General features: G+C 40.7%; 1 long non-coding RNA gene across 1 annotated transcript in view; it reads left to right on the plus strand.

Annotated features, from left to right (window-relative positions):
• LOC116156465 (uncharacterized) overlaps positions 1-25,346 on the plus strand; it is a 196,652-nt gene that overhangs the window by 104,872 nt on the left and 66,434 nt on the right. Inside the window, exons 4-6 of the long non-coding RNA XR_004140296.2 lie at positions 3,582-3,697; positions 7,992-8,109; positions 8,492-8,635. This is a non-coding gene — a long non-coding RNA (uncharacterized LOC116156465). The remainder of the gene's footprint in view (positions 1-3,581; positions 3,698-7,991; positions 8,110-8,491; positions 8,636-25,346) is intronic.

Genomic DNA, 25,346 nt, shown 5'->3' on the forward strand with positions numbered 1-25,346 from the left:
TAGCATTTTATTATTTTCTCATTATAAAAATTTTACTCTATATTACAGATTTTAAATAGTTGATTTCAGAGATATTCTTTTTCTTGGAGAATTATTTCTTAACTATCTTTAAGACAAATTGTCATATTATAAAATCTTCTAAGCTACAGGCAATTTTTTATCTCTGTAGTTGAGTCATTTTAGCATTTCATCTAAATACTGCTCTCTCCAGTAGCTTTTTTTTTTTAAAAAAAAATTCTATAGAAAAGTCATTGGAGCAATTTTCTCCAAAATGTGCCATTATTTCTAGGTGAACAGCAAAAACAAGTCATTGCTTAAAGACAGAATAGGCTGAGGGAATGTATCATTGATATATATGTGTACTCCCTTTGACACGTTCTTGTTAATTGCTGTGTAGGAAAAACAGTACACAATTGAAGAGAAGAGATTATAATGTGTCTAATACTCTAGCTAGTGCTATTGATTAAAAATATTAAAAAGAAAAAAATTTACCCTAATTTTTAGAGTATAAATTTTTCATATTTGTATATAAGTGAAAAGAAAATAAAACTGCTTGTAACCTCCCTATGTGTCAATAACCACTTGTAATATATAACTCGATTTTTTTCTCTATTCATCTAGATCTACAAATACATTAACATCTCCTACCACATTGAGCTCTCTGGATAGGTCATAGAAGTGACATTATACTGTATATATTTTTAATGTGTTTTCCTTTGTGTAAGGTTGTATAGTGAAACTTTTCTCCATCATTGTGGAAGAGGCCAGTTGAGTTCCAAAGATTTGAGCTTCCCTTCCACAGTGTAGAGTCATGGCTGGGAAGCAGCTTCCCAGCCAGGGTCTGCATTTCTCAGCCCTTCTGCAATGGGTGTGGGGCCACATCACTGGTTTGGTAAAGGAACTAAAGGGATGTGCCCATCTGGGCACAAGGAGGGTAGGTGTCTATGTGCCCACCCTTTCATTCATTTCCAGAGTGCACTTGGAGGCCACTCTTGCATTTCTTCCATTGCCCTGAGTAAACATGACCTCTGGAGAGCCTGCTGGTCCCAGGAGGAGAATAAAAGATTCATGGGGCAGAGCCACCCCAGCTCCCCCATAATGTGAATCTACATGCTGAAGCAGAGTTGCCCCAAATGACCTGCAAACTTATGATTGAAAAATAAGTAATTAAGAAAAAAAAAAGGAGGAAAAATAAGTAATTATTGTCGAATTGCATTAAGTGTACTTTACAGAAGCTGATGTGCCTGAAGTACATATAACTGAGTCTGAAAAGAGGGATGTGTCTCAGAAAGAATGATGGGTGTGGTTTTCAGCAAATGGTGTTGATTAGACTCTAATACACAGGAGTACCCCAAAGTCTTTGAGAAAACTGAACTGGACTAACTCCAGCCTGGATGAAAACAACCCCAGGCTGGACTAACAGGGACTAAGACTATATGAGTTTAAAAAAATGACATCTTAGCATTCTGTTCACAGGAAGCAGGCTGTGAAAGCTACTTAGGATTTAGGAATGGTATATTTTCCAGCGTCCTTGTCAGAAGGCCAAGGAAGAGAATGTAGAAGGAAGGATGTCCACCACACCCATAGAGGGCTTTGTCAACAGCTTGGAGAACAAAGGACTAGGCAGAGACTTGCAGGGATCAGAACTTGGACCAAACCAAGAAACATTTTCTCCCCTTGGGAGAACATTGCAACACATTTATAGTGGGCCTTCAGAATTGCTATGGACCATTGGTTGCCACGTGTCTCTCATTCTTGCCTTTTTTTCGAATGGGATTGTTTATTGTGGTTATCCTGTCCTTATTCTGTTATTGTATTTTGGATGAGAAGAGGGAGATAGTCTGCCCATTTCGATCTTGGGTTTCTGAAAAAGAGGAGGCACATCTAGACTTGATGTGGGTCCTGAGATCCTGGACTTTGAGTCTGATGTTATCTAATGGATGAGATTTGGGTGGAGGGACTTGAGATGGGAGTGAATACATTTTGCATATGAAATGAATATGACTATTTGTAAACATTAGACAGGACTAGATTGTTGTTTAAAAATATTCGCTTTATTCCCTCACCTCCATTTTTCTATATGAGAGTCTCTCCACTTTGACCTTGGGCTTGGCCATGTGATTTGTTTTGGCAAATGGTATTTTCACATCCATAGTGCCAGCAAATGCTTAAAATATGCCTGAGTGGTGGCTCTTGCCTTTTTGCCACTGTCATGAAAAGAACAAGCCTCTGAGGGCCTCCTGGTCTCAGGAGAAGGATAAGAAACGGGCAGAGGAGGACCACTCCAGTGACTGCTACCTGAAACAAAGCTGCCCCAGGACAGCAGCAAAACTGAGCAAGAAACAAGTGCTTCTTTTCGTATTCTGTTTTAGTCTGAGGTTGTTTTGTGAACTATCTGTATGGATTTGTGTCTCACCCTCTCCAAGGCTTTGCTGGACTGTCGTCTTCTTAGTGACTGACTCACCCTAACTAGAATGACAACCCTCACTCCAGCCCAAAACACCCAATCCCTCTTCCCAACTGTATTTTTCTCCACAGCACTTGCCATCTTCTGGTATACCACATAATTTCCTCATTTTAGGGGGGTTATCATCTGTCTCCCCCAACTAGAATATAAGCTCCATTAGGTAGAAATTTTTTGCCATTGTTTTTTTTACTTCTGTATCTTCAACACTTAGAACATTGCCTGGCACATAGTAGATACTCAATAATTTTTGTTGAATGAATGAATGAATATCGACAGAGAATAAATATTTGAAAGAAGTTAAAAAAATTAATAGTGGTTATCTCCACTTTCTATGAATATGGGTAATTTTCATTTTCTTTATATTTTCTATATTTTCTAAATGATCTCTAATAAATATATATGATTTACTTAATGAAAACAAAACAGCTTTGTAAAATTGTTTGGCTCTACATAGAAATTTCAGGGTTCTTTTCCTTCTTAATTTTAATATCATTGAGATTGTCCATTTATCAGTAATAAGCATAACTTTTGTCCTAGCATAAGTGGCATAAGGATCTGTGGATAGGAGGCAGCTTAAAACAGAAGGCAAGTGGGCCAAGGAGGGAAAGTTAGATGCTGAGAGTTGAGAATTGAGGCTGGCTCAGAGAATCACATCCCAGAAATCCATTTCATATGTCGCTGTGAATCTGGGCAATCTTTTTTTTTTTTCATCCTGTTTCCTTTCATGCTGAAGTTTTGCCAAGTATTCCCATTTCTAATTATCCCTGAACTTTCAGACAAGTTCAAGTTATGCCTCTTTTTAGACATTTTAGTGAATTATTTTATTGCACCTATACATTTATAATAAAGAGAATAAAAGGAAAGAAAAGACACATAGAGCATTAAGTGGCCTAATAGCCCCCTGGTCAAGAAATATGATTGTCCTGTTCTGTTCTGTAGGTACTAGTCAGGATACCGATATACTCATAGCAGTAACAATACTAGTAGGATGGCTTGGTGTTTGGCAGATTATTAAGCTCCATTGAGACGAGCTGGACTAATGTATGAAGCTGTTTCTCTTAGGTTGAATGTTAGACTGAGATGACCAAGGAATAATAAGATGCTGGTCTTGCAGAATGAGAGCCCACCGGATGACATGTTTTCTCCACCTGCCTGCTCTCTTTTCCTCCATCCTCACCTCAACTGGGAGACTGGAGAGGCCGAGCAGTAAATTCTAAGACACAGTGCCAGGTAAATTTTTCTAAGAAGAAAGTGGTTTATCTTGCTTGATATAAATTTCTTGTGATTCACAGGGTGGACCAGGACTATGGATAAAAATAGTATATATATTATAGGGGTTAAGAATATGGAGGTTTGGAGAAAGATGGAATTTGATTTAAATCTCAGCTCCACCACTTACTAGCAGCATTGCCTTGTAATGTAAAAGTAACTGACTTTTCTGAGCCTCACTTTTACTGTCTGTAAATGGGAGAAACAAGGATTAAATGAGACACCATTTGTAAAGTGCTCAGTACTGTATATAATCACTATCAAGCATTTAACGGATTCTAGCTGCTATTATTACTATTACTGCTATTATAATTTTCTTAATTAATGCCTGCTTAGTTCACCAGTAATCAGGCTGACAACCTGGTCTTCTGGAGAATAAAGGGAGGGTGAACTTGCAAAACGTGTTTACAAATAATACACGTAAGGGTCTCAGATTTGCCCTGAGTGATGGCTGTTGATTGCATTGTCGTTCTGAAGTTTAACAGCAGAGCATCACGGCCATCACAGTGTCATAAAATCTGCTGCATCTTGACCTTGAATGATGCTACACTAGCTAAGCTGTTCGTTGGGTGTTTTAGCAGTCAATACCTGCCCTGAATCCCAGCCATGGTGATCAAATCTGTATTTTCTTTTTTTTTATGACCAAAGAAAAAAGAACCTAGAGCAGTACCAGGGTGGAGGATGTTAGAAATTTCCCCTGATAAGCATGTGAAACATAAAATTCAGTAGCTGGGCTACAGGGAATTATGAAGCATCACCAAAGACCGTGAAAAACAAAATCAACGGAGAAGCTAACTCATTCATATTATACACTTGCTTTTTCTCAAGATTTCCCCCAGTTGAATGATAAGGTGATGAGTATTGTGAACATCCATGTGATACTGAAATAGCTGCTGGCATCCTTGTGGACTCAGCCACCTCGCCCTCCCCGGTGGGCCTTTGCTGCCCTGCTGCTCTTTTTTTTGTTTGTTTTTGAATCCAGCCTCATTACATTAATAGCTCAAAACCTTCTCAGGCGTGTTAAAAATAGATTGTAGGAGAATTGAATGCAGTGTTTCCCTCCTCCCTCCCACTCCGTTTTCTCGACTCTAATATAATGGCACTCCTCAGAAACAGTCCACGGAAATCAGGGTTTTCTCAGAGGCTTGTGTGGGAAGTGCGGACTATTGTGAGCAAGTGTTGCAACCCACTGCTTGGCAGGAAGTCATTTTTGGAAAAGTTAACCGAACAAACACCATCCATTGTCTACAGAGGTTGAAAGTCCAATGAAATCTCTTTATTCCTGTCTCTGCACCAACTTAGTGACTATTCATACAGTTAACCCTTTTGATGCTAGAGTCTTAGGTCTATGGAAGGCTGTTTCCCTCAGTGATTCTTAACCTTTTTGGATTCCTGGACTCCTCGGAGAATCCTGTGAGACAAAAAACTCATGTGCTCATTTTTCAGGGGATCTGTGGTTCTTCCCCTCCTCCCGCCTCCCATGTCTAGTTGTTCTGTAGTTGGTCTGCATAATTAGTGATCAGGGAAAAAACTCTAAAGAAGGGAAGGAGAGAATCTCTCTTCTCCCATGCTACTCCATTGCATATTTCTCATTTCTTTCTTTGCAAGTTTCCAAAAAAAAAAAAAGAAAAAGAAAAGACTGAGCTCTGCTAACAGGGATTTTAAAAGCTGTTAATCACTTTCATAGTCTTATTTATTAAAATGATATTACATAGGCTTCCTTTCTCTCCAATGTAATAAAAGTGAAAAAAATTAACATTATAAATGAGTAAAAGATTTAGACCAGAAGGAATAGGCTATGTTTAATCAGGCGTGACTGTTATTTTACTCTCTAAATATTTGAAGGGCACTTGTGGGGGTGTAACAGCCATAGAATCATCATTTTTATCTTGCTTCAGAAGGAATTTGCAAAAGAAGATTTTTTTTTTAAATATGTTTTGGTTAAACCTCAGATCCTAAGATTTAATGTTCAATAATAGAACTGGCTGACTTAGAAGTTAAGGAGTTTGCGTCATGGGAAGTATACTCAAGAGAAGGATGCTCCATTACCTGTCAAGAGTATGTTAGAAGGCATTTCTGTTCTTTGCTTCTAGATAATCACTGTCATACCTTTGCACTAGAAATTCTACAAGTATGAAAAGAATTTAGTTGGTCCACAGGAAGAAAACTTTTGAGAGATGTCTTCCCTTTTTTCTTTTTTCCCCTGTGCCTATACCCAAGAGAGTATTGTTGTTGTTGTTTTTTTTTTAATTTTGGGGGGAGGTAATTAGGTTTATTCATTTATTTTTTAATGAAGGTACTGAGGTTTGAACCCAGGACCTCATGCATGCTAAGCACATGCTCTACCACTGAGCTATACCTTCCCCTCCGCAAGAGTGGCTTTAATTAGTGCTGAGATGGAGTTCGGACTCTCCAGCGTCATTTATTTTCTGTGTGGCCTTAGGTATCTATGATGCTATTACATGAGAACCACAACATCTTTCCTCATATCTTGAAAGTAACAAAGTGCCCTGTTATCCACTGGGAATTGATTGCTGTCATTTGGAAAGAGTGAAACCACAGTCTGACCTTCAAGGAAGGAAGACATCTGAATTAATTGTCTTATCAAGAACTTTCTTTCATTTTTTTTCCCCTTAGGTATTACCATTTTCCATTTGAGATATATTGTATATAAAATTATTCTTTTCTCATCTAAGACCATATTATCTGTTGTTTTTGAGTGGATAGGGTGTGAATTTTTAGGTTGAGAAAATGTGATGGCATTTGGCATCTAGGATTATATTCCAAATGGACCCCTCATGACAAAGGCCTTGTACAAGCTGAAATCCTTTACCCTGAAGCTTTCCAACAGCCCTAACTTTGATGTTTGTTTTAGTTAACTTAGGCTGCCGTAAGAAAATACCATAGACTGGGTGGTAAACAACAGAAATTTATTTTCTCATGGTTCTGGAGGCTGGAAGACAGATGAGGGTTCCAGCATCGTCAGGTTCTGGTGAGGGCTCTCTCCCTGGCTTGCAGAGGTCCACTTTCTTGCCGTGTCTTCCTTGATGTGTGTGTGTGTGTGTGTGTGTGTGTGTGTGTGTGTGTGTGTGTAGAGAGAGAGAGGGAGGGAGGGAGAGAGACAGAGATCTTTTTCTTCTTATATCTTCAATCCTGTCGGATTAGGACTTCACTCTTATGACCTCATTTAACCTTAATTTCATCCTGAAAGCCCCAGCTCCAAATACAGTCACATTGGAGGTTAGGACTTGAAGATATGAATTTTGGAGAGACACAATTCAGTGCATAGTAGTGTAACATGTCTATTCTAGTCTTGGACATCTGTCAGTGGAAGAATGGGAAAGAATTTCATTGTAACATCATCTTACTTGTAATCTGCTTTTACAATGTGGACTACAAAGACATCAAATATTCAGTGTAATTAAAAGAGTTAAAAATGTGTGTGTGTGTGTAAGAGAGAGAGAGGGAAAGAAGAAAAGAGAGAGAAGGAGAGAAAGAAAAGATAATTAAATCAACACACACTTAAAAACTAGTTGCTAAGTACAGTGGACAGCTGGATGTGATAAAAGAGACATCTTCCCTCCCCTATAATAAACAAACAAAAAGCCAGGAAGGCATTGACTTTGCCCTCAGGGGTTTGGAGTTTATTGGGGGAGCTAAGAACCAAAAACCATCCAAATGGAAAGTACATTAGAAAGAAAAGCTTATCTTAAGCATTGATAGCTGGATTAGAAAAGAAGGACAGTTGATGTTCAGAGGCTCTTTGTGGAGTGGGAAGATCAGGAAGATTCTGATCTCAGCGGACGTGGGATGGAGGATGAGCTGGGGTGGGGATGGAAGTTCAGGATTTGAGGGGATCAGAGAAGGCCCCTTACGAGAGGTGATGGCTAGGACAAAGAGAACAGGGAAGGGCGTGAGCACGTCAAGCAGAGAGGCACCGTGGCAAGAAAGAGCCCACACAGTGTGTGTGGGAAGCACCCAAAGTCCCTGTCACAGGAGGCGGAGGGCCAGGCACGGAGTGGAGAGAGGAGAGGAGGAGGAGCTGGTCAGAGGTCATGTGTCTGAGGGCTCCGTGGGCCAGGTTTTACCCTGCAGATCAGAGCTTTCCCAACTGCAGAAACCCTTCTTCAAATGAAAAGCTTACGTGGAAGCTTAACATCTATATGAGAGATGGCAAAGCTGCCCTATTAGAGCCAGAGTGGGGCTTAAAGTCCTGCCTCCTCACCACTGCCTCTGTCTGTTGTCATCCCTGCAGACACACCTGTAGTGCAGACTGGCCTCCCTGGCACCTGGATTATAGCAACAGCCTCCTCTTCTAGGCTTGTCCCCTTTCTCATCGACCCTGCGCACTGCACCAGACAGCTTTCTCACAGGTAAGTCTGATTTTGTCCTCCCTCAGTTTAAGCCTTGGCAGTGGTTCCTACCTGCCCACGCTCCCTAAACCCTGCTTCTTGCTTCACTTTCCTTTCTTGCCAAGTTCTCCCCATAACACTCAGCTTTAGGTTCTAGGTAAAACAAAAGACTTGCGATCGTGTCTTGGTTATGTTGCCATCATTGCCTGGAATGGCCTCGATACCTACCTCCCTTTCAGCCCCAGCTCAGAGGTCACCCTCTCCTAAGAACATTGCTAACCTCCTTTGAACCCAAGTTGATCTGGCCATGCTCTTTTTAACCTAACTGTACCCACAGGTACACATCTTATTATTGTAGCTTCATATGGGGACAGATATAAAAGATGCTGTGTCAAACCAACAGGGTTCACTCAGAGGATGGATGCAGGTGGAAGGAAGGCTTTGGAGGAGTCTGGGGTGGCACCCAGGTTTCTGTTGGGATTGACATGGTGTATTGTCTATGACTGTCACAGAGAACAGAGGAGCAGGAGGGCTTGGGAAAGAAAAGGTGAGTTCCGCTTTGGTGAAGTTACGTTTGTGTTGTCTGGAGGGATCCGGGGTGAGGGGAGCCGTAGACTGTCAGGAAGACGACTTGGAGGCGCACATTTAGGAATCAGTAGGGAGGTATTAGGTCCATCTTTAGGAATGGATGAGATTTTCAAGTTAAGACTACAGGGTGAGAGGGGAAGAGAGCTGTGGACGAGGTGATTAAGGAAGAGGGTGGGGTAGGAATAGATGCCCTACGTAATCCTGGTTCCACTTTCCCCATCATTTTGGGCCCTGGGGCCACAAAGATCACAGTGCAACTTGATAAAAGCTCTGTAAACAGAAAAGCTGTGTTTGCTATTCAGGGCCTTAGTTCATCCAGGGTTCAATGAAATGGTGAGTCTTATCCACTGCCAGGTGGCCCCTCCTGCCAGCTGCAATGGGGGGACTCCTTTTACTCGCATCATAGGTGATTGCATACAATACCAGTACACTTATAATTCAATACTTAGAAAAAAGAAAAATTAGTAGTAATAAAACAGGCCTTTGAGTGTTGGAGTATTTCTGGTTATTAAAGACACGTTAAATAATTTTGAAATGTTTGCAGCAGGAATATCTCTGAATATTGTTTAGACAGAGCAATACTTGCCCACCAGAAATTGTTTTTCCAAATTACTATGTAAACAAACACAGAAAACATTTTACAGCAAGAGAGAAGTAAGTGTGGACATATTCAAAAGAGTCTCTGTGTTCTTTACCAAGAAGAACTATCTCCTGGGTCACAGGAAGAGAGAGGCTAGTTAAAGCGGGATCATAATGTATAGATGAAGTGACTTCATCCTGTGATACACACGGTGCGTGGAGAATCCCCTTGAGGCGGGCGTGCGGGCAGTTAAATCACGCAGGCTTTCTGTGAGGGCTGACATGTGAGTCGTGCAAGCTCTTCTTCATGCTTTTCATGCTCCCTCAGACGTACTCAGATGCTGTGCAAGAACTTCCTTACCAGCACAAAAAGGACCTTTTAAGCTTTCCCGAGTACTGCATTTCACTTAGTACTGATCAATAGGAACGGTACCATTCTCCACATCTGGGATGTGAAAGCTGGTCTCAGTTGTCTCAGGCTCTGAGTAGGAGCCTCCTTTTTTCGACGATGGGTCAATGAACAGGCAGGAGAGGGAGGGAGGGCAGCCACCTCTCAGCTACAGCAGTTAAATCAGTCTTGGCAAATCGAGTAACATGCCTCAACCAGGCTGCTCTTATCTTTCTGTGGTCAATTAGAGGAAGATCTCATGAGGAAAGAAAAGAAAAGGAAAAAAGAATGATGTAATTTCTTTGATAGCCTCTGTGGTATGATTCATATGCATATTCATTATTACACAGGGGATGTGTGTATATTATCAGACTGGCCTTAAATGCAGAGACACCTTTGTGAAGAGAGAATAATTAAATACGAATGACGTATTTGTCTTAAGGAGGTATGAAGTATTCAGACCTCATATAAATTTGGAACATAGGCAAATGCCAAGTTGTTTTCAAATGTGTAATTTTCTGCACTATACCCATAGTTGTCTAATTTTGGCAGTAACTATTTTTGTCTTAAAGTGAAAATATGCTTTCAATTCAAGTAAAACATTATGTGCAATAACTTCCAGCTAATTTTCTAAGAAATCAGTATTAGCATTGGGTAGTACACTCCTTCCAGTCATTTTCTTAATTTTTTGAACTTGAACTCTGTGAAGATTAGGGACTTAGGTTTTCCGCTTCTTGACACTGTTTACTCGTTGATTTTTATAAAAACAAACATCTTCCATGTCACATTTTCAGATGGCTGAGGGGAAGCTTTAAGAAAGTATTTTAAAGCATTGATAAATGTCACAAATCCTATTTTACATACTTTTAACAGTAAATTAAATAGGAGAAATTTAGACGACATTTCAAGGTCAAAGTAAAACTCAGAGGAAAACTGGGACATTCTTTTAAGTCCTCTTTAGCCCTGGCCTCTCCTACCCCAGGCCTATATGTGAGCCCCACTTCAATGTCTAACTTCTCTATATTAATCTGTTAAAAGTAGAACCCCTCATTTTTCTCCCAGACCTACTCCTTCACAGTTCTTCTCCACTGTGGACTATGGTATCAACAGCCATCTTTCCAACTGCTTGGGCCAAAAACTTGGACTTTCTCCTTCCTTCATTCATCCATCCTTCAGCAAATCCTGTTGGTTCTTCCTCTAAATAAATATAAAACATCACTATCCCATTACATCCAACCTAGTCCGAGGCACCAAACTTTTCACTGGGATCGTTGCAGTAACCTCCAGGTGTCCGGCGTGTAGGAAGTTAAATCATTTAAGCCATCTCAGTGTTATTTTTGCCCCTCTACAATCTGTTTTCTACTCGGTGACCAAGTGATAGTTACTGAAACAAACAAACTCAGAGCCAGTCACTGATCCATCTGACAATCTCTGCCTTCAGAAGAAATGCAAACATCTTGACCTGGCCCAAACACCCTGCGTGATCTGTCCTCTACTTTTCCTTTCTGGCCCCATCTCCTCCCACTCTTTCACTCGTACAAGTACCTTCTGACGTGTGCATCACTTTATCCACAGCCGAAGGCTGAGCCCAAGAGTAGGCCCTCAATACATTGGTCAAATGCATGAACAAATATTTGTGTATATTCTCCTGAGCCTAAAAAGAATTCTCCATTGGCTTTGGTGCTAAGCAGAGCCCAAACTATGTCCTCATATGGGTGTTCCTGTGTGATTGGGGAACCAATAATCAATGAATGAAAGTTTAGGGCCGTCAGGGCCTGCTTTGCAAACTGTACTGTGTCCCTTCCTTGACCTCTTCTGCAGGGTTAGCTATACCTGGGCTCTGAGGCCAATCCTGAGTTAGGAGCGATTCAAGGGATTTTGTTTTACTGGCAAGTAACTCAGCTTAACATCTTAACATTAGCTCAACTGTGACCTTGAGAATTTCTACCTTATTTCTGGGCCCAACTTCGTATCTCGATCCTTGTTTTGGTACCTGAATTTCTGCCTATTTCTTTCTGCCTCACCATCTTTTCAGTAATCCCATTCTTCCCAGTCTAGGACCCACCTATCCTTTCATGTCTGTTTCAGTTGACTTGAATCCAGTGTTTTACCATATTGGACATTACTGTAGATCTCTTCTGAAACAGATTTAGCATCCTAGTTGAGACTTGAGAGTACCAAAGCCATCCGTTAGAGAAGAAGTGAACAGTCATAATGTTGGAACTAAGCCTTTAGAAAACACCCAAAGCTACTTATGCATAAATCTTGCAAAATCTCTCACAAGCAATTAAAAAACAATTATAACAAAATTCCCATGGTGGTCAGCATTTGCATAGTCCCCAAATACTTCTAGCTCCTTTAAAAAAGGAAAACCAGAGTGGGGAAAGAATTTAGAGTAGCTTTTAATGTTCTGGAAGACCAAGCCTAGTTCCTGGCCAAGAGGGCAGTGCTAATAGTAATGCACTTGGAATTTGCAAAGAGAAGGGAGTCTGTCCGTAGTGGGTGCTCCATAAATCAAGAGGAATGAATGACTGAGCGAACGAACGGCAGAGTAAGTGCTGGCCCTGAAGGTCTCTCTAAGTGAACCGAGGATGGAGACTGACAGGAGAATATACTTTGGGGGAAATAACTAGGCTTTGACTTTGCTTTGGAGCATGGCAATGCAATATGAAAATAGGTACTCAGACATAGTTATTTCTTAAAATAGCATATTCAATTAAAATGACTGAAATATTTCAAGCGAGGTCTTTCACCACTCCAGACTGAGCTGAAATTTTCCAGCCTTTTTTATTTTCAAGTAAAGCCTTGCCCGATTGCCTGTGTGGCTTGGAGAGAAGTATTGGCAGGATATTTTCTGATAAAGGTGGAAGTCTGGCAGCAGCACCTCAGAGAGAATCTGGACGTAATTCATAAAGCCACCTCTGGTAATTTTGGCTGGTTATCTTATGACATCGTTTGAGTATCGGTTTCCTTAAATATGTGATCTTAAAGATGATTGCATCATTCTTAAGTGTGAGTTTATTTAGAATCTATTTGAAGGCCAGTTTTGATCTTTAGTATTACAAAAGAAATTAGATGGAGCTGAGAGGAATCTTAGGCAGTGATTTATAACCTTTCAAATATTAGAGCTCATATTGTCTTTATCAGAGAACCTGGGTCCCCTTTTTTCGAAAACGATATTTATATGTTTAGAGGGATTCTACTGGGAGGCGGGTACAGCTCAGTGGTAGAGTGTGTGCTTAGCATGCAGAAGGTCCTGGGTTCAATCCCCCAGTACCTCCATCAAAAGTAAATAAGTAAACCTAATTCCCTTCCCGCACAAAAAGATAAAAAAAAAAAAAAAAAAAAGAAGAGGGATTCTACTATTAGAGAAATAGTTTCTTTCTTTCAAAGGAAATAAACACTGCACTTACTTTGTTGGGAGTTGTTGTTAAACTTTAATGTACAAAAAACCCAAAACAGTAATTACGTTAGTGTTTTAAAATAGAAATAATACTCTTGAGCATATAATCAAATGCTAGGGTGACTTGGAAAACACAAAAAACAATAAATTACAGTGTTTTTGGGGGGCATACATTTTATCGTTAAGGTGGAAAAATGAGAAAACACAAATCAAAGTAAGAGTAGGTTTTATGGAAACCTTTCATTCCATCCAGTAAATGTCACAACCCACAATTGATAATGTACCATCAGCTGAGAACCACTGGTCTAAGAATCAAGTTAGTGTCAGAGTTGAATCAGGTCCCCCTACAAGATGCTGAAGTCTTCGCTGCAGTGCTTATAAATGTGACTGCATTTAGAAATAGGGTCTTTGCAGATAAGCGAAATAATATGAGGTCATTAGGGTGGGCCTTAGTCCAATATGACTGGTGTCCTTGTAAAAACGGGAAGTTTGGACACAGAGACCAACACGTACACAGTAAGAACTCTACCTGAAGTCAGAGGCAGAACTCAGGGGGGTACAAACCAAGGTGGACACCAAAGGTGGACAGCAAACCACCAAGAGCTAGGAGGAGGCATGAGATGGATTCTGCCTCACAGCGCTCGGAAGGAAGGAGCCCTGTGGCACCTGGATCTTGGACTTCTGGCCTCCAGAACTGTGAGACAATAAATTTCTATTGTAGAAGCCACCCTGTTCATGGTGCTGTGTCATAGCAGCCCTAGCAAATTAATATAGCTAGTCATCTAGTTACCTAGGTTAATAGTCTATCTATGTATGTCTTCCTATCTATTGATCTACTATTTGGCAGTAGTAGAATTATCCCTTCTCCAAATTTCTACTTGAAAGCCATACTGGTTATCATCTGTTCACCCCTCCTTATCCTTTTATTTCCCCTTTTGTCCCTGCTCTGTGCTCCAGGAGGTACCTCTGTGAACCACATCAGTGGGTTTCTTTGCACTCTGGGTTTCACTTGAGTTCAGCCGATGACAAGCAGGGACAAGAAATCCAGAGACAGAGAGGCCAGCGAGGTTAAGGTGTTCTTTTCCCTGGTTTCTTCTCTACCATCCAGCTGAGTCCCTTTCCTGGAGGTCACTGTTCCTGCCAGTTGTCCCCCTCCTCATCACACAACTCTGTGACCACTCCCTGCCCCTCTATGCCTTCGGGCCCAGAGTGCTGCCCTCAACCCCATGGTTTCCCCCCACCCTGTCCACACATGATGAAACCCTCCTCAAATCATTCCACCTTCAGTGAGCCTTCTGTTCCCTGCTGGAGCTCATTGATTCAGAATAAGGGATAGAATCTGGAGCCCAGTCCCCTAAACTATCAAAACAAATGCCCTCGAGGCTCTGTGGTGGTCCAGTGTCCTGGATCTTTTAAGTTTAGAGTCATAAGCTCAAATACCCAGGAGGGCCATTCAGGTCATGAGAATGAGTGGTGTGTGTTGGCGGGGGAAGGACTTTGGAGACTTGGAGAACAAGCTATAGCTAAAGGGGCAGCAGCCACTCAGCTCCAGCTGACTCTTCACCACTTGGGAATGTAGACCCAGTGTTGCCAAAATTAATTTTTTTAAGAAAAGAGAAACCAGAAATCAAGGTTTTTTATGTGGACATTCTTGGTGTTTCAGTGTTGGCAACTAGTTCAAAAAATGTTCAGACATAGTGGGCCAGGCAAAATACTTCTTCAGTCTAGACTTGTGATCTCTGTCTCAGCTCCATCTTTGAGTCCTCCTGGATCACCAGAAACTACCTGGACCATAGTAGCTTAGAGCCTCCAGAGGAATTACAGTGTAAAAATGTGCCAAGATGTTTTTTTTAATTAAATGTTGAGATGAAAGAAAATATCTGTACTCTTTGTCTCATTCATTTTTGAAGACATTTTTCATTAGATTGTTGTTCTTCCCTTAAAGATACATCAGACAAATGCCTCTCAAAACTTAGCTCCAGAAAAAAGTCTACATTGCTGTAAGAAAGCACATACATCTTATTTTAACTGGTTAAAGGAATAAGTGATATAGTGGCTTCTATGTCAGGCTCCTTCTATGTTGGTATTTTACTTAGAACAAGCTAGGCTCACGCCGTGGTAGAAGACAACTCTAAAATTTCAGTGGCTTAACGTGGAAAGTTTATTTCTCACTCATACAAAGTCAAGGAACTCTCCAGAGCAGCTGTTTCTCCTCTGTGATCCGAGCCACCTAGATGTGGTGGCCGCTCTGAACGGATGTGTGTGCCGCATGGAGGAGGTACAAGGCCTTGTACTGCCTCAGTCCAGAAGTGATGTGTCATTTCTGCTTACAAGTCATTGGTCAAAACCAGTCTCATGCCCCTGCCCACTGTGAAAGGGTTAAGAGAGACAATTTTCCACATGCTCAGGAAGGAGAGGAGATCAGGAAAAGTGAGCACTAGCGGTACCCTCTGTTGGCATCTCCAAGATTATCTGAAAGCTATGAAGGCCATTATCATTCTTTTTAGTTTTGACTACAGAAGCTCAGAGTAGCTAATTGTCATCTAAATATTTCCTAAATGCCCTCCAGATATTTTTCCTTCCTCCTTCCTATATTAGGTCATGCTCTTTCTTATTTTAGTGGGGCCCTATAGTTTAGACACTTTTTATTGTAAGCTGCTTCTGATTCATTGGTGAAGGATAAGGAGGAAGAATAATAAATGAACTAATTAATAGCAGTAACTGGGAAGAGGTTAAATAGATATTTGCTTCACAGCTATAAGTGATGCTGACCCAAGCCATTTCAGAGATGGAGCGTCAAAATGTGTGAATAGTAACAGTGGTGACCGTAGACACAACTTAGTCCTATACCCAGCAGGGGCCTGGCCCTTCCGAGACCTTTCCCTACGTGCCCTTCCCTTCTCTCGGTGTGCAGCCCTGATGGCTCATGCGGGCTCACTACTGCAGGTTTGCCCCCTTGTGGGTCCCTCCTTGTGGGTCCCTCCTTGTGGGACACTGCTGCTCCCCTCCCTGGTTATGGCCTCTTACTGGTACCTTTCTGTCTTCACCCAAGGCTCCCCCTTCATTGTAATTCTTTCTGAGTTTCCCAAGGATGGCGACCTCATTCTGACAGTTTTCTTACAGCCCTTCCTCTGCCAGAATGATTTCAGACACCTCCAGAGGCTTCTTATCACCCACTGATAAGCATCTCTGAAAACATTGCAATATCCCTATTCAGTAAGGCCAGGCGTTTCCTTTTCTTTGCTTCCATTTCTCAGAGTGCCAAGCCTGTTCCACCTGGGGTGACTCTTTTGGCTGCAGAGAGTGTTCTGCTGGTGGCTGTTGTTCACCTTCCATCTTGAGCATCTTGGTAGTCCTGAGGGATTCTCCCAGGGGACTGCGAAGGGTCCACAGACATGGAGGAGGAGACTGAGTACCTGCCATCCAGTGGTGAAAGTCTGTGGCAGAATAACAATAAAGGATTTATTTTTGTTCTTATTATAATAACTACCGCTGCTGTTGATCCAATGCCTGTTGTATGGCAGGACCTCTTCATATGTTATTTAATTCCTCACAACGTTCTATGAGACTTACAGTGTAACTCACTTCGCAGATGAGAAAACTGGGCCTCAGAGACGTGAATTCACTGACAGGTAAACAGTTAATACTCCAGCACAGCTGGGAAATGAACAGTCATCTGTGAGATGTCTGAGTGTGTTATTGCCTCCCCGTATAAGGAGTAAGTGTGCAAGATCATCCTTCCTCTGAAAAACCAGCTACATACCAATATGTTTATACCATTATAATAATGAACAATACTCCACTATAACCCCCCCCCTTTTTTTTGTCAAGAAGTCAATAAATCAAATTCCTCAAGCTCTCCAACTTAAGGGATTAAAGAAAAACTGATTCTAATGAAGTTGTATTATTTATAAAAAGCTGATGTAGGGAACAAAGAAACTTCTCCTTCAGAGATAATCCTTTTAAGCATGAAGGAAAGCCCACCTCGAATTTCTTAATCAGTGCCTTCCGTAGAGTTATTCTGCTGACAGAGATTGAAATTTAGGAAGGGATAGAGTGAGATGTTCTCTTCCTGACGCTGCAGCCAAGATTTTCATCTTGCTGGGGTCTGCAAAGCACTCTCAAGCTCAGCAGGAAAATACTGAAGTTAAGTTTTCCTGTCCCTTCTGAGCCTTATCAGATTTTCATGCTGCAGAGGACAGTGAACATGCTGGAGAGGCAGGGATAAGTGAAAAGTTTCCTTTGGTGAAGGGAAAGAGTGATCACCACCAGTACTGTAGTTGTTTTTTTTCTTTTCGGTTGATAACAAAAAAAAAAAAATCATTTCATAACTGGTAATTATTGTGTTGTAAGGAAAACATGCTGTTTGGTTTTCTTATTCCAAGGATAAATAAATCTCTTTTTATCACCCATTGACTTCACTATTTAACTTTATCATTTGAAGTTTTTATCCCTCTTTTTCTTGATGAAAAGAGTAGAAACTTCAAGAGGTAACACTTTGGTGCTTGTATGTCTGCTCAGGCTGTCATAACAAAATGCTGTAGACCAGGGAGCTTAAACAACAGGAATGTATTTCTCATGGTCCTGGAGACTGGAGGTCTCAGATGAAGGTGCCAGCAGGGTCAGTGTCTGGTTAATGAGAACGATCTCCTTGGGTTGCAGACACCTGCCTTCTTAGTGTGTCCTCATGTGGCCTTTTCTTGGTGAGTGCAGGTGGAGAGAGGGAGGGAGAGAAAAAGAGAAAACAAGCACTCTGGTGTCTCTTCTTATAAGGGCAGTAATCCTATCATGCGGGCCCCACCCTCAGGACCTCATCTATACCTAGTTACCTTCAGAAGACCCATCTCCAAATATTGTCACATTGGGGGTTAGGGCTTCAGCATATAATTTGGGGAGGGAAGCCTATATGATTACCAGTCAAAAGCAAGTAGATATAGTAATGGGTAGCATACTTGAAAAACAGGGTAACCACAAACCAAAAGTGTACAATAGACCACAAAAAACAAAAAGAAAAGAACTCAAGCACAATACAAAAGAAAATCATTTAACCACTAAGGGAGAAACAAAAAGGAAAAGAAAGGAACAAAGAAGAAATACAAAATAAACTAGGAAACAAGGTTGAAAATGGCAATAAACTCATATCTATCAATAATGAATTTAGGGAGGGACACAATTGTCTGTTGCATTCTACCCTTGCTCCCCGCCTCCAAATCCATGTCCTTCTTACATGCAAAATACATTCATTCCATATCAACAGCTCTCAAAGTCCTAATTTATTTCAGCGTCAACTGTAAAGTGTAAAAAGTCCAAAGTCTCATCTAAATATCATCTAAATCAGATATGAGTGAGTCTTGAGGTATGATTCATCCTGAGGCAAAATTCTTCTCTAGTTGTGAACCTGTGAAACTAGACAAGTTATATACTTCCAAAATACAGTGGTAAGACAGGCATAGGATAGGCATTAAGGGGTGACAAGTCCCAAGCAAGTCCAAATCCTAGCAAGACAAATTCCATTAAATCTTAAGGCTTGAGAATAACCCTCTTTGGCTCAAGGTCCCACCTTCCAGGCCCACTGGGTTGGCAGTGTCATCCCCCATGGCTCTTGCAGGACAGCCCTGCCCCTTTGGCTTCCTCATTTCCAATAATTTGTTCCTCAATTCCAACTGAGATACCATCAGAATCACCTTTAACATCTATTTCTAGCGTGTACCTCAAAACTCTCCCAGTCACTGTTCATTACCTAGTTCCAAAATGGCGTCCACGTGTTTAGGAATTTGTTACAGCAGTGATCTTCTACATAAAATAGTTTCATGAGGCCTTTTGATAATGACACGTGGGAATTTATAGTACTCAAGATGGTTTTAGAAATCCTCCCATTATTTTTATATGCCCAGAACCTAGTGATCATTGCAAGGACAAAATTAGTCCAAACCTGAAAAAATACTATGAGTTTCAAATAAAGTATTTCTCTTCAAATAATAGGATCTATGCCTTCAGAATGATATAAAATTAGGGCTATTAATTTTTTTAATTTCCATATAGATTAGCATTTAAAAATCAAATTTATATGTGCACTTAGATGAATTTATCAGTTCATCCTGTAAGATTTATTAAGATAAACCAAAGACTTTAGCTCTCCCCCTTAATTTGGAGGAAGCTGGTTATTTTAATCAATGCTAACAGTTGACAAAAGAAGGCAGAGCTAATTAACTCCTATTTTGCTTCTATCTTCTCTAATATAAACACTGGTCTTAAGACAGAAAAGCATTTATAAAGCAACACAAAGAATAAATTATAGTTTATTATAGATTAAGAACTAAACAGAACACAACACAACCTCCTTAGGTGAATTCAAATATTAAGGCCTTAACACTTTATATCCAAAGATGCTGAAGAAAGTTTTTAGGTTCATTTTAGAACTCTTTGAAATCCCAAGCAACCACTGAAAATGAGAGAGTGAGAGAAATGGAAAAAGAGACTGTCTTATGATGGGTAAATGTCCTCATTTTTTTTGAAGAGGGAAATAGCTGGTTAAATTCTAAAGAGGATTTTCCAAAATATAATCCATGAGCATTTAGAAGCAAATGGAGTGGTCCCTAAAGGCCAGTCTGACTTCCCTCTCTGTGGGTCCCCAGTTTATCCAGTGTATAGGGGAGTGCCGTTGGTGGCCTTTCGTCCTTTCCTCACCTCTGCTCTGCTCAGAACCCTAGATGCCAACATCCCTTCAACTTCCTTGAAGGCCTTCTCAAGAAATCTCTTCTCAATAAGTTGGGAAACACATTCTATAGCAGTGATATGGCTGGGTTTCAGTTGACCATTTGAAAACATCAGAATATCTTTGTGAGTGATATGGAGAAAGGTAGGCTGAATGATGGTGCCGGGCAGTGATCTTGTGGTTGTCTGAGCCGTCACACCTCCTTCCTTCCTTCCCCACCTCTAAAGGTTACTCTAGGGAGATGGCAACAATCGGTACAACTGAGTGAATCACAGCTGTTGAAATTTCAGGCATCATGGTGGACCTGGGGGAGACTTTTGCAAGGGCATTTTTGGCACCCTCTGAAATAATATCAAGTTGGCAACTTCTTGGTTATGGTTCCTGAGGATAGTATCCCTTGAATAAATATTTTTAAAGCCACAAAATGAGCTTTGCAAAGAATGAGAAAAGCAAAACAAAGGACTGTTTCATATTTAAGATTTAAATCTCTGTTCTTGGACCTGTGCCTAGTTCTATCAAAACAGGGATATCCATCCAACAAATCCTGTAAAAACTATCCTGGAGTGAGTATCTACAGAAATGCTGATTTTCCAATTGAATTGTTAATAACTGAAAAATAATTCTATTTCTCTTATATTCGCCTTTTCAAAAGTTCTTTAGAAAGTTAAATATTTTGTCACCTCAGAAAAGCAGTTTTCACCATGAGGTAAATAGGACAATGGTTTGGTTCTATTGTCATATTTTCATAAATGACAGAAAAAAATCCTGCAAAATAAATGAGTTTATAAGATGATTGTGTGAAAAAACTGGTATAAGACCAAAATTTCTCCTCTTTCTTTTCCTGTGTAACTCTCACTTCTTTTTTTAATGGAAATTTTTCTTAAAATTGTATGTATCTGTGGGACACTGGCTTACAGAATGCTTTTTCATTGTGATATTTTGCTAGATTTATGGAAATCTAGCATCTATGCTCTGGCCATTTGAAAGCAGGGGAAAGAGCAGTTTGGGTCACAGTTCAGGGTGTCACTGGTTGTGAGGATTTAATAAATCCTGCCCTGTTGTGGTTCAGTTTATTTAGTTTTGTGCTCACCCAAACTCTTGAGAATAAACCGAATCGCTTTCTTTCTCTAGTGCTGTATTCGCTCTGTGCCTTGAATGGAAATTAAATGCAAATGCTTTCATTGCACTATCCCCTTGTTAATTTATCACATGTTTAAACACAGCCACATATTGGAAAACCTTGTTATTTCGTAATCTTCAGATTCTTTGCACAATGATATTAAGAACAGAATAATGAGTAAAGATAAGCCGATGGGAAGCACATGTCTACGGGGCAACTGGCAGCCGTCCCACAGCCATTAGTTTGTGGTATCTGGTGAAATGGCTGGAGTCAGCGTGCACTCCAACTGCATGACAGAGTGAAAAAAGAAGGGAGAAAAATATCTCCAGAGTTAAAGGAGGTGAGCGAAGTACCACATTCAGGCCTTAATTATGCTCTAGATGGTTTATTGTCTCCTTTAAAATATGTATTCTGATAAAACTCATGCTCTGTAACAGATTTTTAGTTAAAATTAATAGTGATGATAATACTACTAAAAACAGAGGGCCAACTTCTGGATAAAGTTAGAGAAGTATTTTGTAGAACATGGCACAACGTCTGGTTTCGGAGGTACCCAGTAAGTACTTGTGGATGTGACTGATGGTGTGTGAGGGCCATTATGGGAATTAAGTCGTTCCACTGTTGTCTTGGTCAACCAAGGGCAGAAATGCTAATCACAGCCAATAGTTATGGGGTTAAATTCATGGCAGTGATCTGCATTCTGTGATGATTAAATTCACGTGAAGAGAGATAAGGAAACAGTGTTGGAGATTCTTCCTGTCTTTCTTCTTTCTTAGCACATTTTAGCCATCAGATTTGGTTTTAAAACCTGCCTTGAAATAAGCAAACCCCACCCCACAGGCATGTAGGCAACATTTCACAACTGGCTGCACCCTAAACCTACTTTACGTAACACTAAACATTATTCTGGACTTTACTCAGTCTCTATAGCTCAACAATCATGTTTCAAAAATAGCTAGTATTGTTTTCAGTAGAATTTTTTTTTTTTACTTCAGCAGAATATTGATGAGCTTGGCTGCATGTTAAGTCGAAAGACATTTTCAATGGAATTTGCCAAACCTATCATTTAATCTTTAAAAGTTTTGACTCTCTCTGATGCCTATCTCTCATTCTTAAAATTTAATGTAAAATCTGAACCAGGGAATAAAGCATAAACAATTCCCTAATTCCCAAAGCAATTTTTAAAAGTGTTTTTGGTCCACCAAAATTCTATTCACAACTTTTTGTTTCTGCTTTTGTATTTCCCAATACCATATTACACTCCTATTAACTGGTTATTTCCTCAACCTCATTCCGTTATTTCCTCCTTTCCACCCTCCTTCCCTCTCTTCCTTCCATTCTCCCTCCCTCTCTACCTTTTCCCATTCTTTCTCCCAACTTGGTAGATAATGGTACCATTCACTGAGATGCACAAGACTAAAAGAAAGTGTAGGCTGTGGAGGGGAAACTGAGTTCAAATGAAGACATGCCATGTTTGAAATGTTTACAGATCTCCTAGTAAAGATGTCAAGGTGCAGCATATGTAAGACCAGAGCCCAGAGGAGGAAGTTGGCCTATAAGTAATCACTTGAAAGTCAACAGTGAATTGGTGTTTAAAGCCGCAGTGTTCAATAAAATCACTTGAAGTGTAAGTGCAGTTCAAGAAGGGAAATGCTTAAGGATCAAACCCAGGGCATTCTAACATTTAAAGGTCCGGAAGAGAAAGAGAAAATAATACTTCAATGTGTCAATATAGTTTTATTTTAAAGAGTCTACCATCTCTATTGATCTGTTGATCCCTATTGCCATTTATTTTGGTGTCCCAGCTGACGTGGGACAATTTTCTCTTCTCAGAACTTTAAAAACTTGGCTGTCTAAAATCTAAAGAAAGCGTCTGGTTCGTGTTTGGTCTAGTACTGTGAAGTTGATTCACATTAGTGTTGGTGGTGAGGCCAGTTCTTAGAAAATAGGGCTTCCTAAGACTGAGCCAAGGAAAGTACATTATCAAATACCAGAACTACAAAGGTGTCAGTCCACCTCAGCTGGAAAACGTAAGATGCAACTTAGGAATGAGACAGGACTGTCCGGAGCTGAGAGTCTCACAAAAATGGAAAGGTAAAAGAGGCAGGACGGGAGATAAACAAAGGTAATAATGGTCGGGTCAGAGTAGGCTGTCTGACATGAGGCTGGTAGGTAGTATTCAATCGCCTGGATACATTCTGGCATATGCCTTTTAAGCTGTGCTGGAAACAGCCAAACCACATCAGACAAAACCTACCATCCGCCTCTTTTGGCATTTCTAATTTTAAAGTGCATAGTCATCTTCCCCCAAATGTTCTCACTTTTAATTCTAATGGTTAGAATCATGTCGACTGCTTTCTTCTGGGAGTAAGACTCAGATTCAGGTTTCAGTAACACAACCGAGTGTCAGCTATCCACCGGGCACTGGGCTGATCACTTGCACATACATACTAGCTCTTCTAGGGATTAAACTGTCATCTTGCCAAGGCAGAAATTCATATAAATAGCTTTTACTGCAACAGTTTAAAGCCATGTGCAAATTTCCTAAATCCTCTTGTGTGCAATATTTGCTTAATAGTTTGTCTCATCTGGAATATTGGAAAATTTAGTCCTGTATGATTTAGATGTGGTGTCAGAGGAAGTCTTCACAGCTAATTTTCTTCGATACAAAGAAGGACACATCAGACATAATATGACAAGTCACATTACCGGGGTAAGAATAAGTAACAAGCTATAAATAAACAAATAAGAAACCAAGTCTTAAAATAAAAGAAGACCAGAAATGTGGCCAAACACTGACATGGTAGAGGGCCCTGAGTCCAGCATTAAATTAAATACATGTTTGGCTATGTTATGCAGGTGATTGCTGACTCTGAGACCAGGTATTTCTTCCTGTGTTATCCAAGTCCTTACGGTCCGTAAGGTCCTTAAATGACCTAGCAGTGTCAGAGAATTATTTTCAAAATTTTAAGAACTGAAAGAACATCTTATACCTATTTGTTTGGGACATAACTTTCCACCTTTGCCCTTAGCTTCACTTTCCAACTGTACCATATCATTTCTGACTGCCTATCTGCCCTGGAACTTCATTATGTTTATCTAGTCTCAGTTCTGTATCACCTTTCCAGTGGGATGCTGGTTGTTTTATCATGAACTAATGCTACGTCTTCAAAGCAGAAGACATGAGTACATCAATGGTTACTCACTACATGATACGGACTCCCTATTATATTCCCATCTAGAGTGAGCCTGGTCCTCTGGAGAAATGAGATGGGCAGGGAGAGCGGCCAGGCCTTCCCCCGATGGCATTCCCCATGCCTAGGTGCCAGGAGAGTGAGCATCCACCGTTTTCCAGTCCAGGGTTCTCCATTCCCTTCCTGGAGGGGATGCTATTGCATGCATCACCTGAATCCTTATAATAGGCAACTGCATGATTGATCACTTAACCAGGACCAGTAGGAGAAACAAAGGTTCTATGTGACTCAGAATCTCTAACGTGCACAAGCTTAAGGTAACTCATAAAGGAGTTATATAAGTCACGTTCTTCCCCTTCAGGACAACATTCTTTGTCTCTGGTGCAAACTTCCCTCACAGTATGCCCCCGACCAGTAGTTTTCAATGTTGGCTACTCACCTGGGGAACCTATAAAAGTCAGCATGTTAAAGCTCCCAGGTAAACCCAGCGTACAGCCAACCTGAACACCATTGCCCTAATCCTTCTTCCAGATTCGAGCTAACAAGTTCAAGAGGAGTTATCGTTTAATTCTCAGCTTGCATTTTCTTCATTTAATGTCTTTGTGATCAGGGAGAAGCTCCCAGGAGTGGGCTAAGTACAGCTGAGTCTGAGGGCGACGGTTTGTCTCTACTTGGTAGAACTCTTTCTGTGCTCTCGGCGGCTCTCAATCCCGAGGTTAAAAGAATGCAAATCACTCCACGTTTCTGCCAGTTCGCTCTTCTTGTTTTGTTCTTCTCTTTCCACAAGGTCTGGCTCTCTGTCTAGAAATTCTGACTGATCTATGAAATGTCTCCAGAATTTACCGCTTAATGCTTTGAAGCCTTTCCCACTTCTTAAATACCTGACTTTTCCCTCTGGTTGACATTTGATTCTCAATCACAGATAATATTTAACAGAACTGGTCTGCTGGAGAAAGATAATAAAAGAGACTTTGGGTGGTGAAAGGGCTGGAGATTCAGAATGCGTCTGCACTTTGGTCGGTGATGGAGATGGTTACCATCAGATGGTGAGTGTTGAAGGTAGCTTGGACTTGCTGCTCAGGACAGCAGGGACTGCTCCCTGGCCTCAAATTTCTACTCAGAAGTTTGTATCAATGCCTAACCAGGACCTTTACTAGAATCAGCCTCAAAAGCCACAGACCAGGCCTCCATCCCTGAGAGGGACTGGCCTGGTTTGACCTTGGTCATTTCAAATTGGGTCAACTACTGCTGGCTTTCCAAGGCCTCCCACG

Source organism: Camelus dromedarius, chromosome 11 (assembly GCF_036321535.1).
Source record: "Camelus dromedarius isolate mCamDro1 chromosome 11, mCamDro1.pat, whole genome shotgun sequence".
NCBI lineage: Eukaryota > Metazoa > Chordata > Mammalia > Artiodactyla > Camelidae > Camelus > Camelus dromedarius.